Consider the following 13,659-nt stretch of genomic DNA (forward strand, 5'->3'; position numbering starts at 1 on the left):
GAGGAGGAGGAGGAGGAGGAGAAGGAGGAAAGAAAAAAATGGTAGTTAGACTCTGTCCAAACCTTACTTGACTTCCTGGATATGAGGCACACTGTTGCTAAGGTTCTGTGGCCTCTCGTCCCTCCACTCCTCCCTGCTCCATCTCTGTGGTATTTCTTGGAGTGTGTGTGTGTGGCGTGTGTGTGGTGTGTGTTTATGTGTGTGTTTCTGGAGAGGCGTAACCAAGAAGGGAAGATCCATTTTAAGGTAGGAAGCACCATCCCATGAGCTGGATCCTGGACTGAAGAGAAAGGAATCTGCCAGCTCAGCACCAGCACTCATCTCTGTGCTTCCTGACGGCGCACACACGTGGCCAAGCCGCTGCTCACTCTGCTGCCCTGCCCTCTCTACTATGAAGGACGGTAGGGCAACGCTGGGAGCCAGAGCAAACCCTTTCTTCCTTCAATCAATCGACAGGTATTTCTCCATGGCAACAAGAAAAGTGACTAATACAAGCCCTCAAAATTCCTTCTCCAACGTGGAATGGTATTGGCGAGCTGAGCCTGCAAACCACTGGGAAGCTAAAGCATCTTCTCCAGGCTTTCCTCTTTACTTCCTTCCTTCTTTTCTTCCTTCCTTCCTTCCTTCCTTTCTTTCTTTCTTTTTTTGAGAGAATCCAGACCTAACTTTTTTTTTTTTAAAGATTTATTTACTTATGTGTAAGAACACTGTAGCTGTCTTCAGAGAGACTCAGATTTGTTACGGATGGTTGTGAGCCACCATGTGGTTGCTGGGATTTGAACTCAGGACCTTTGGAAGAGCAGTCAGTGCTCTTAACCGCTGAGCCATCTCTCCAACCAGACCTAACTTTTGAAAAAGACAAATGCATATATTTTTTTCTCAATAGCTTGCCAGACGTCACTCAAAGTTCTGGGATGTTTATTAGGGTCCAAGCAAGTAAGGGTTTAAAAAACAAACTACAACAACAACAACAAAAACCCAAGCCTGAGCTCCCCCAAAGCTGGTGAGTGCAGTGGCGGGCTTTGCTCTCGGGTGGCCTGTGAGGCAGGAGGAGATGTCTTATCATTGCCAAAGTCTGCTCGAACTCGGATTTCTCGCTCCTATAAAATGGACACTGCAGAAGCTGCTCATTACCTGGCATTCATTCACACTTCTCAAAGCTCTCTGACAGGGGCTTTTTATAGTTTCTGCTGAAGACTGAGTCCATCAGACACTGGCACCAGAGTGCAATTGAGGTTGATGCGGAATAGGGAAATCCCACTGTCTTGCTTGCTGTCAATCACATGAGCCAGACTTCCTCTGGGCTCCTTGTACCGAGAGCACAGAGCCAGTGGACAGTGTGTGTGTGTGTGTGTGGGGGGGGAGGGCGGGGAGCGGGGTATGTGGATTCTAGTCCTAGGAGCATTTTCTGGTGCTTTAAAAAAAAAGAAAGAAAAGAAAAAGAAAAAGGAAAGAAAGAAAAAAAGAAAAGAAAAGGAAAAAGATAGATTCTTATAAATTCCAGGATGGCTCTGAACTACTATCTAGTCCAAGGTGACCTTGAACTTCTGATTTTCCTACTTCCCCCTCTGGAGTGAGAGGGCTGCAGGTGTGTAGTTCCATGCCTGGTTTATGTGGTGCTGGGGATGTGAATCCAGGACTGTAAGCATGTTACATAGGCATTCCACTGCCTGAGCCACAGCCTTAGAGCCCCTCTGGTCCTTTTAATGAACAGGGTTGAGCAAAGAATTATTGACTTAGACAAGTAAGTGCATCTCCCAACAGCCCTGGGTCCAGCTTGCCACCGTCCTCTTGTACAGCATACTTCTGTGTTTCATTTCATGTATCCTCGAATCTACTGGGTGCTCCTCCCATGGACAACCACGGAACAGTCCACATAGCCCATCCCTCGTAGCATGTGAGCATGTACCATCCTAAGTAACCATCATATTGTGGGAGGAGAGTGAAACCATCAGCCAATTTCCATCCTGAGACCGCCTAATTCTACAAATGGCCAGGACGCCAGAGTCTTAATTTTTGCTATTCACCCAACAACTCATAGAAGCCAGGGAGTAACACAATTATTTTTTTTTTCCGACATAGTGTCCTAGAAACAAATAATCACTCAGTCAAGGAAAAGTTACAATTCCATCTTAATATTCTCCTACCCAGAAGAAGATCTTGGTACCAGTCATTTACCAGGTTAAAGGCAGGGACAATTGTTTCAAGCTCTGGAATGTGCTTGCTACCGTCTGGACATTGTGGCGGTTAGTGTTAACTGTCAGAAAGTCACAGGCCTGCTTATATAGGGGACTCTCGTGGCGGTTAGTGTTAACTGTCAGAAAGTCATGTGCCTGCTTATATAGGGGACTCTCTTGATTGCATTAGTTGACGTAGGAAGACCTGCCCACTGTGGCTGGCACCAATGCCTTCCAGGAACCCTGAACTGTATAAATGGAGAAAATGAGCCAAGTAGTAGCTTGCCTTCATCCTTGTCTATGCATGAGATGTAGCTAATGCTTCAAGTCCCCACTCCCTTGACTCACCCACCATGGCAGGCTGTATTTTTTTATCTTATTTATTTTATTTTTTGTTTTTTCGAGACAGGGTTGTGCTACCACCACCCGGTGGCAGGCTGGATTTGAACTCTTTCTTAAACTGCTTCTGTCAGCGTGTTTTACCACAGCATCGGGAAAAGAAACTACGACAGATATCAAAAGGCCTGGAGAGACGGCTCAGCGGTTAAGAATGCTGGCTTCTCTTCCAGAGGTCCAGAGTTCAATTCCCAATAAATGGTGGCTCACAACCATTTATAAAGGGGTCTGAAGTCCTCTTCTCAGTGACATTAAAAAAGAAGTTCCCAGCCGGGCAGTGGTGGCTCGCGCCTTTAATCCCAGCGCTTGGGAGGTAGAGGCAGGCGGATTTCTGAGTTTGAGGCCAGTCTGGTCTACAGAGTGAGTTTCAGGACAGCCAGAGCTACACAGAGAAACCCTGTCTTGAGAAAAAAAAAAAAATCAAAGAATCCCACATAGGCCCTTAGTGATGAGGGTGTGGTCCCCAGGAGGATGCTATTGGGAAAACTCCAAAGTGGTTCAGGGAGAGGAGGCTAGGTCATTGGTGGTAGGGCATGGGGGGAGTCCTTTGTGGCCAGGAATGTGGAACCCTAGTGCCCTCTTCCTCTTTTTAGTTCCTGAAATATGCTGTCCCCTCCCCTGCTGACATTTGGGATCTCCACAGATGCTTGGCCCACCCCTACCACTTTTCCAGAACCTCTCAAACTGTGAGCCACAACAAACCTTTACTCTTTCTAAGTTCATTAGCTCAGGTATTTGATTATGGTGATGGAGAGCTGACTAAGTCCTGTTGAGTCCACTAACAGACCTTCCTTCAGCCCCAGCTTCCCCAGAACACATCCTTATTTGAATCGTTTTGATCCGAGAAGGTGGAATTTATCTTTCCCTGCAGCAATGATTTAGCAGGGCCTGAAAGGAAAATGGAATTAAATTAGTCCCTGCCACTGTTGTCACTTAAATGATCTACACTGTCACATAGCCCACAATTCTAAGAGAGAATCTGTCATTCAAAGCCACGACCAGATGTGAAAGAAGGGGCTCTTTTCTAGGAAGGTAGAGTGTCTGAATTAAGTCCTCTCTTCACACATGGGCGAGGCCAGGACGGATCCTCACAATGGCCAATCTTAACAGCCTGGAGCCCTAGCAACACTACACTCTGGAATGTGAAACGGTGCTGGTGCGGGTGACACTGCCTCTGCCTTTGCCTCTGTTTTGCAGTCCTTAGATGCCTTTGTCCACACTCCTCACAGACTTCAAACACTCTCTCCATATTTGTTCATGCACATGCTCGTGTGTGTGTGTGTGTGTGTGTGTGTGTGTGTGTGTGTGTGTGTATGCACTCCTGTCCCATTGGACAAACAGTGGCAGTCGAGCCTCTGTTTTGTCTCTAGGCTAATCATTCCCTTCCTCTCTTCTCATTGCAGTGTATACCAGGCTGGTTGGCTCTAAAACACCTGGGATTCTGTCTCTACCGCTCATCTAGCCAAAACAAGGCTAAGGTTACAGACAAGCCTGCTGTGTCTGGTTTTTGACCTGTGTTCAGGTGGTCTGAAAACAGGTCCTCACACCTGTGACAAATGCTGTAACTCCCACCCCCACCCCTGCCATCTCCCCAGTCCTCACCTATGCTCCTACTGTGGTGGCTATTTGGCAACTCAGACAGGCAGAGTTTACCGATGAGAGTGCCCTCCTGGACTGGAGAGATGGCTCAGCAGGTAGGAGCACTGACTACTCTTCCAGAGGTCCTGAGTTCAATTCCCAGCAACCACATAGTGGCTCACAATCATTTATAACAGGATTTGATGTCCTCTTCTGGTATGTTTAAAAACAGCTACAGTGTACTCATATAATAAATAAAATCTTTAAAGAGAGAGAGAGAGACAGAGAGAGACAGAGAGAAACAGAGACAGAGAGAGAGAGAGAGAGAGAGAAAGAGAGAGAGTCCTCCCCTATTCACATGCAGAAACTATGCAGAACCCAAGCTCTCTGAATCTGAACATAAACACTGCCCCCATCTTTTTTTGTTTGTTTGTTTTTTTGTTTTGGTTTTTTGAGACAGGGTTTCTCTGTGTAGCCCTGGCTGTCCTGGAACTCACTCTGAAGATCAGGCTGGCCTCAAACTTAGAAATCCACCTGCCTCTGCCTCCCAAGTGCTGGGATTAAAGGCGCGCGCCACCACTGCCCAGCCATTGCCCCCATCTTAGTGAGACTTTGCATTCGACGTAGGAAAAGAAAGGGGCTAGGTTGGTACAGACTTTTGGAAGCCTCTGCTGGAACAGCATTAGGTCATGTCATCAGCAGGCTGGAAGCTTCAAGGAGCCAACTGCTCACATCAAGCAGGATCTTCAGGGCTGAGACAAACCCATTGGCCCCACGGCCCCTAGGTGTGGGAAGCCACTTCATAAGCACATCGCCATTACAAGATGGCGATGACATCTGGCTTGCCGTTAGCATAAAAACGCCTTGTGCGCGTGTGCCTGTAAATCCCAATGATCTGCGGCGGAGTGCCTTTGGTCACGTCAAATGGCCTGATCGTCACACAGCCTATTATGAGTCGCCACGTCTGAGGCAGGCATAGAGCTCTATATAAGGGAAGGGTTTTGAGATAGTCGGGGTCCTCCTCCTCAACTGAAGCTTGTGATCTCGCTCTCAAGATACATTAAAGCTTGTACTGCAGAAGGATCCTGTGTGTGCCGCGTTGTTCCTGCTGGCGGGAGATAGCGCGGGACATCTAGGATGTCACTGGAGCAGTTGGCAGGGATGGAGGTGACAGGGTGGGCAGGAGCAGTACTTTTGACATGTTCTCAAATTACAGAGATGGGGACAGAACAAAATAACAGATGCCAAGAGGCAGGTTAGGAGGAAGTCTCTCTCTCTCACACACACAATAATAGTATTTTTCTATAGCTTTCTTTCTTTCTCTCCATATTTGTAAATATACACGTATGATATAGCCATGATATTCATAAGGGATGTATGATGTGCTATTTGCACATGATATATAGAACATAGAATCTAAAATAATATTCTGATCTATTGTAGTTACAGCACACTCTCTGTTCTTCCCATCTAGAGCTATGTTGCAGTCCTGACATCTAGAATGGTATTAGCTGCCAAATGTGTGCGTGTACATGTATGTGTATGTATGTGCATATATGTAGGTACATGTGTATAAGTATACATGTGTGTGTTTGCAGCACTGACTGGAAATGAAGCCAGAATCTTGGCATGACATGCAAGTAGCTTTACCACTGACTACATCTCTAGACCCACAATATTTAGTTCTTGTCAGTCTGGTGTACATGCATGTGTGTGTCTGAGGGTGGGACATGTTGGAGAGCCTGAGAAGGATGGGGGGGCGGTCCTGATCTATCGCTCTCCACCTTATTCCTTAAGGCAGAGTCTCTCATTGAACTTAGAGCCTGGCTGCAGCCAGTGAGTTCCCACAGTCCTCATGTTTCACTCTCAGCATTATTAAACTTAGTGGGTAACACAGCCAGCCATATTTGGCTTTTTTTTTTTTTTTTGGTTTTTCGAGTCAGGCTTTCTCTGTGTAGCCTTGGCTGTCCTGGAACTCACTCTGTAGACCAGGCTGGCCTCGAACTCTGAGATCCACCTGCCTCTGCCTCCCAAGTGCTGGGACTAAAGGCGTGCGCCACCACTGCCCGGCCATATTTGGCTTTTAATACAGGTGTTGGAATCCAAATTCAATGTTTACCCATTGAGCTACCCCCCCAGTCCCGCAAAATGTTTTCTAGTGAATGAGGATCATCTCCGTATATCTAGAAGTCAATAATGATCATGAAGATTCTCTGAGAATCCATGGAGATAGGCAATTAGGTCAGAGAGGCTGACACTTTCTCTGCAAACTGTTGCCTGGACAGCAGGCTCTCACAAAGCCACACACGCTTCAATGGGCACAGAGCTGACTCTGAGGATGATCTGGGAAATGGCATGAGTCTGGAAGAGGCTGGAGCACAGGAAGGGGAAATGAGAAAGAGAGGCCCAAGCCAAGGCAGCAAGAGTTACTAAGTAACAGGACCAGCTGGTGACCTGTACCCTCAGAGAGGAAGGATTCAGGACTTCTGGAAGCTTTGACCTCCCCTACAAAAGCACTAGAGGCTGGAGAAATGGCAGGGGAAGGGCTGGAGGATGCAATAATGCTGTAGTCCCTGGAAAATGAGAAGGGACTTCTAAGATAAATGGTACCCAACTAGACAGACACTCTGTGAAAAAAGATAGACAATGGCCAAAGCGTGTAAAGAGATGACTAACAATAAGGTCATGAGAGACCTGCACACCAAAACCAGGAGAAGAGTCTGGGGTGGTGGCTCAATGGGTAAATGCACTTGCTATGCAATCATGAGGGCGTGAGTTCAAATCCCATGAGCCCATGTTGAAAGATGAGCATGGCTACATAGCCCTGTGTGTAGTTAAAATGCAAGTTTAATCATGAGATTATTATATATATACATATATACATAAATACATATATATACATACATACATACACACATACATACCATTGCTCCTTGTTCATGTTTACTCCAGCATCACCCTCTCCAATTAGTCTTCTCTCTCTCCCCCCACCTCTACCTCTCTCATACACATCCTTAAATAGAGATTCACAGGAGTGAAAACACACTATATTTTCCTCCTTCTCTCTCTCTCTCTCTCTCTCTCTCTCTCTCTCTCTCTCTCTCTCTCTCACACACACACACACTCTCTCTCTCTCTCCGTTAAATAGAGATTCACAGGAGTGAAAACACACTATATTTTCTTCCTTCTCTCTCTCTCTCTCTCTATCTCTCTCTCTCACACACACACACACACACACACACACATCATTAGAGATTCACAAGAATGAAAACACACCATATTTTCTTCCTTCTCTGTTTTTTCCACTCTCCTTTCTGACATCTTCCTACTCACCCATGCTCCTTGCCACTATCATGTCATTATAAAATGATTCTGTGTTCAGCCAACTAATCTGCAGTGTTTGGGTTTGGAACAAGGGCTAGAACGACAGAGAGGTTGGGAGTTAGTCATAGCAACTATGGTAGTGGCCGGAGGCATCAGGCAGGGGCAGGTTACAGATAACTCTGGGTTCTGCTTAAAGGCCACTGTCATCCTGGGTTCTTGACCCATTCTGGAGCTGCCTTGATTCCTGCCCATTCATTGGGCTCCAGAAAATTCTGTGGGTCCCTGACATCCTTCCATTAAAGTGTTCTTTCTGCTTACAACAGACTTTCTTTGGCTGGTAGCTTCACTGATAGAACCTCAAATTGCCTTTTTGGCCAGTCTTCCATTTATCCCCACAGATACCTTACATGTCAGCCGAAGTGCACTGCTCCCTGAGAGACGAGTGTCTGAGATCTGCTTGGTAATAATAATTATGGCTCAATCTATCTCCCCTTTGAGCAATTTTCTTCTTTCTACATTAGCTGAAGAGTAGGCCCTGGTTACACGGGCTTTGAATAGATCCAGAAGTGCTCATGGATACATGGGGCAATGTTTCCAAACCCAGACAGATTGATGACAGTTTATTAACTCAGGTCCCAGCCACTCCATGTAATAATAGAACCTATAACATGGGTACCGAGAACTTCATAGCTACAGGCAGTTGGTCCTTCAAGACAAACTCCGTCAAGACACCCCCCAAAAAATAAAAATCAGACAGATTCACAAATGTTCAACCCAATCAGCCTTGGGCCCTCCCTTGATCAGAAAACAAGAACCATGCCTTAACTCTCTAAAGGATTTCCCCAAAGCTGTATACTTGATTGCACGTGGAAGATTTCCACACACAGGTAGTTGACTTATGATCACAAAGAAGTCTGAGGTTACATGTGTACACGACAAGCACATGGCTCTTACACACAGACCATGGGCCAACATGAAGTAGCTCAAGGCTGTGTGTTACCACAAAGGAAGGGATTAGATTTTCTTTTGTGACTATGGGAGTCCATCTTACTAACTCTTGCTTGTATCATATATGAATTTCTTTCGAGACAGGGTCTCTAATCAGCCAGGCTAGACTTTCGAGTGTCCTGCATCAGCCTCCTGAGCACTGGGATTATAGGAGTATGTTACTATGAAAAGCTGTTCACATATCAACTTTTCCTTTCCCTTTTGTGAAGTCATTATCTTCCTGTTGCTAAGATATAGGCCTAAAATAATTACTTTAACATACACACATATAAAAGGCTAAGGGCTTATCTCTTTTATTTTTGGTTGTGAATCTAGTCTTTTTTGTTTTGTTGTGTTTTGTTTGCTTGTTTGTTTGTTTTGTTTTCCAGACAGGGTTTCTCTGTGTAGCCCTGGCTGTCCTGGAACTCACTCTGAAGACCAGGCTGGCCTCGAACTCAGAGACCAACCTGCCTCTGCTTCCTAAGTGCTGGGATTAAAGGTGTGTGCCACCACTGCCCAGCTTAGTCTTTAATGGCTGAGCCATCTCTCCAGCCCAGTATGGATGTATCACTTTCAAGTGGGTAAAAGTCTTAGATATAAAAAGATGGACCTAAATTAGATTCATAAAAAAAGGAAGTGAAGGCTTTTTCCAACTTAGGCCCAGCAGAATGGCTCCTGCAAAGAAGGGTGGTGAGAAGAAGAAGGGCCGTTCTGCCATCAATGAGGTGGCAACTTGAGAATACACCATCAACATTCACAAGTGTATCCATGGAGTGGGCTTCAAACAGAGCGCTCCTCGCACACTCAAAGAAATTCAGAAATCTGCCATGAAGGAAATGGGGACTCCAGATGTGCTCAATAAAGCCATCTGGGCCCAGGGAGTAAGGAATGCTCCCTGTGGTATCCAAGTGTATGCTTGTTGAGAAAGCAAATGAGGATGAGGATTCACCAAGCAAACTCCACACACTGGTAACTTCCGTGCCTGTTACCACATTCAAAAGTCTACAGACGGTTGATCTGGATGAGAACTAACCCGCTGAATGTCAATAAAGTTGTTGGGGGGCTGGCCCCCTCCCCCAAAAGGAAGCTAAAACAACTCACTGAGGACACACCGCTTCTTTGGTGACTCACGTGTGCAGAGGGAAAGTCAAGATTGCATCTGAGACATATTTGAGTAGATTAAAAAAAAGGCATACTAAAGTATGTCCTGGGTTGTCCAACTGAATCTACCATCTGATGGGCTCGTCCAGCTGTTTACATAACTGATTTAAAGGCTCTCAGCTGTACGATCACATGGTTAGTCTGCCTGGAAATTTCTCCTATTAACTGAGCAAACGTCTTTTTGTTTCCCCTGCCATCCCCACCCATTGGTGTCAGCCGTGTTGGGTTTCATGCACATGAGGAGCTAATCCTTGTTCATCTAACCGCCCAGTGACATAGCCCCAGTCTAGTCTTCCCATCATCTTCAGTGAATCTTCTCACCCTTAGGGTTTCTTGTTATTGTAGAAATAACTACTGTAGCCTCCTCAACACACAGCGTGTCTCTCTCCATTTAAAAACAAATCAATGATGAGCAGACAGGAAGAATTGAGGTGGATGAATATATGTAATAGACAGTTCTACTTTGCTTTTATGGATGGCACTCAATGGTAATGTCTACAATCCTGTGTCTAGTAGACACACACACAAATGTACACATAGACACAATCAGTATTTTATGTGTATATTATACATAATTGCTTCCTATTGAAGTAGCAGCGCAAATCACTTGGTTTTTAAACATTTATTTTGTAAGCACAGGTGTTTGGCCTGTATATGTGTCTGTGTGAGGGTGTTGGATCCCTTGGACTGGAGTTACAGGCAGATGCGAGCTACCATGTGGGCACTGGGAATTGAAGCCTGGTCCTCTGGAAGAACAGCTGGGGCTCTTAACAGCTCAGATGTCACTCCAGCACTCCCCCAATCCCCAAAATAGTTTATTTTCAAATATACTATTAAAAATAGCAACAATGCTTCATCTCAGTTTTTTTTAAGTGTGTGTGTGTGTGTGTGTGTGTGTGTGTGTGTGTGTATTGTGTAGGGCTGCCTACTATCAGGATGGCAAGGTTAACTTTTGGGAGTCAGTTCTCATGATCCACTGTATTAAGAAGGGTCTCTCTCAGGCTGGAGAGATGGCTCAGCGGTTAAGAGCACTGACTGCTCTTCTGAAGGTCCTGAGTTCAAATCCCAGCAACCACATAGTGGCTCACAACCATCTGTACAGTGTACTCATATACATAAAATTATTTTAAAACATTTTAAAAAAAAAAAAAGAAAGAAAGAAGGGTCTCTCTCATTTCTGCTGATGCATTCCAAAGTCCCGGCTGGCTGGCCTGTAAATTTCCAGGTGCTAGCTCCATCATGCCTTCCACAATACTGTAGGTGAGCTGGGATTATGGATACTTGCTGCTGCATCTGCCTGCTTTGTTGTTGTTTTGTTTAAAAAGCTCGTTACAGGGCCTGAACTTAGGTCATGAGGCGGCATGGCTAGTCCTCCCCTAGCCCCTATCCTGTCCTCATATAAGCGGTATTTGGGCAACCAAAGATAAGACTTGTCCCTGTTTAATTTCATCTTGGAAGATAACCCTTCATACAAAATGACTGAAGTTTTTCTAACTGAAGTTTCTTGATGAGAATTTTAGACTCATGATCCTTCCTAGCTGTGGTTTTCTCAAAAGAACGGTAAGAATAGCTATTTAGCCAGAATTTTTTTTTTTTTTTTTTTTGGCTGTTCATTTTTCTATAGTTTGCCTATTGCACTTTATGAAATTTGTCAGAGTAAATCTGTTTCATTAAGTTAAAGAACAGTGGAATTTTCCACCAGGCAACTACACCACAGCGTATTTCCATCGGAGATCTCTGGATAGTTTTAGTTTATTTTCCATTGCAGCTGGCGTAGGACGGATCTCATGGCGCCTGTCTCTTGTGCACAATGCGGTGATTCCACTAGGGTTCTGCTGTGAGATAAACGGAGATGGGAATGTTCTTCCATCTTTCCCCACTGCTGCCAATGGTCCTGTAAGGAGGGGATATCTGTGCACAGCTCCCTCCAGCATTTGAAGCTGGTTGTGTTCTCACATCCCTGTTAATCCCGAGACTCACCAGACTGTAATTCTTGTCACTCTGATGTGTGTGGGAAGAGATGCCCTTGCTTGAATCTGGTTCCTAGCCTCCTTCTGAGGCTAGTGTTTTTCATGTACGTATCATTCACACTCCTCTTCTTTGAGTCAAATTTCCAACTCCTTTCTTAATTTTCAAATGGATTATGTTTTTTAAAAAGTTTTTGGTTTTGTTTTTGTTTTTTTTCAAGACAGGATTTCTCTGTATAGCCCTGGCTGTCCTGGAACTCACTTTGTAAATATTTTAATAATAATAATAAAAAAACTGGTCAAGAATACAGAGTATTTTTGCAGAGGAGCCAAGTTCACATCCCAGCACCTACACAAGGCATCTCACAACCACCTTTAACTCCTATACCTGGAAATCTGAAACCGATGCCCCCTTTTGGCCTCAATGGGCACTGCACTCATACGCACATACACATAGGGACACACACACACACACACACACACACACACACACTCAAAGTCTTTTTTAAAAATTGATGAGAAAGACCTTCTATTTATTTAAATACCAGAATTCTCTCTCTACAAACATTACAGATATATTCTTCTAGTTAGAGATAGATTTTTAAATTTAGGTGTCTTCTATTATATAAAGATTTATTTTTAGTGTGTAATTCTTTTCTGCTATGTAGGTGCTCTCAATTTTAATGCTATAATGTCACCCATCCTTGCCTTTCTTTATGTCTTATTAGCTTGATCCTAATCTGCTAATAATAAAAAATGTTTATCTGTATTTGTTACCATTTTCAACATTTAGTAGTTTTATTGATCTATAATTTATTTTTGTATATATACAGTGAACTAGGGGTTTGGTTATGTTGCTGACCGAAAATCTAATCGGTGCAGCCTCATACACAGAGTAGCTGGTAAGTTCCTCCCCAGGGTCTCATGATAGCTCTCTTTGGACTGGGAGGATGGCTTGCCCCACGAGCACGAGCCCCTCCTACCTTCCTCACTACCAAATGCTGCCATCTCAGCTTTACTGCAGAGATACACCAGAGGATTTATTTAATGTTGATATAACAGATTTAGGGACCACATTTGGATGGTGGTTTATCATCACTATTATTCTCTGAGGGATTTGACATGCTTGTGTTTTATATAGGATTTTTTTTTATTTATGTCCCTGAGATTCATGTGTATAAATATTTTTATTTGTAATTCTGGACACAGAAGCCAGGGCCTTGTACATGCCAGCCACATGGTCTATCACAAAGGTATTCTTGTACTTTTGCTGTTCAGTACTGATCTTATTCAATTCCATTATCAGCTCTCTCAGGGCAGACAGTACTCAATTTCCTCCGGTAGTCCGTTTCTGTTCCCAATTTCTCCTTTTTTGTTTTAGTACTGGGAGGTCCCTCTATTATACAGCCATAAATAAAACACTGAAACACTGACAGGAGATAATTTATGTAACTGGTCCTTGCTCTTATGACCTTGGCATTAACCAACTCAGAAAACATGATTTCTCAAAAGCAGAGACTGGCACTTTTGAACAGAAAAGAGAGGCCTTGAACATCTGTCTCATTTTATGGATGCTTTGTTGGGCACAACTAGGTCTCACAGGGAAGTGAGTGGACATGTCACCTTACTTTACCAACAAATATTGAGTGAGTATTTATGCTTGCCGTAAGAAATAAAAGAAGGGCTGGGTGGGGGTAGTGCACGCCTTTAATCCCAGCACTTGGGAGGCAGAGGCAGGCGGATTTCTGAGTTCGAAGCCAGCCTGGTCTACAGAGTGAGTTCCAGGACAGCCAGGGCCACATAGAGAAACCCTGTCTCGAAAAAACCCAAAAACAAAACAAAACAAAAACCAACCAAACAAACAAAACCAACAAAAGATCACTGTAGTTCTTATTTTTAAATGTATGTGTATATGTGTTTATACATTAGCGCAAGTATAGTTATCCATGAAAGCATCCTGAAGGTATCAACCTGTTGGACCTGGAGTTACAAGTGGTTATGAGCCACCTGACATTGGTGCTGGGGACCAAACTATGATCCTCTGTAAGAGCTGTATGCACTTAAAAAAA

At 44.3% G+C, this 13,659-nt stretch overlaps 1 protein-coding gene and 1 pseudogene across 2 annotated transcripts in view; one reads left to right on the top strand and one right to left on the bottom strand.

Moving 5' to 3' along the window:
• The window catches only part of Pitpnc1 (phosphatidylinositol transfer protein cytoplasmic 1), a 257,448-nt gene that overhangs the window by 115,371 nt on the left and 128,418 nt on the right, over positions 1 to 13,659 (bottom strand). The gene's annotated exons all lie outside the window — the stretch shown is intronic.
• LOC116077063 lies at positions 9,027 to 9,494 on the top strand (annotated as a pseudogene).

The sequence above is a fragment of the Mastomys coucha genome, unplaced genomic scaffold (assembly GCF_008632895.1).
Source record: "Mastomys coucha isolate ucsf_1 unplaced genomic scaffold, UCSF_Mcou_1 pScaffold5, whole genome shotgun sequence".
In the NCBI taxonomy this organism is placed as follows: domain Eukaryota; kingdom Metazoa; phylum Chordata; class Mammalia; order Rodentia; family Muridae; genus Mastomys; species Mastomys coucha.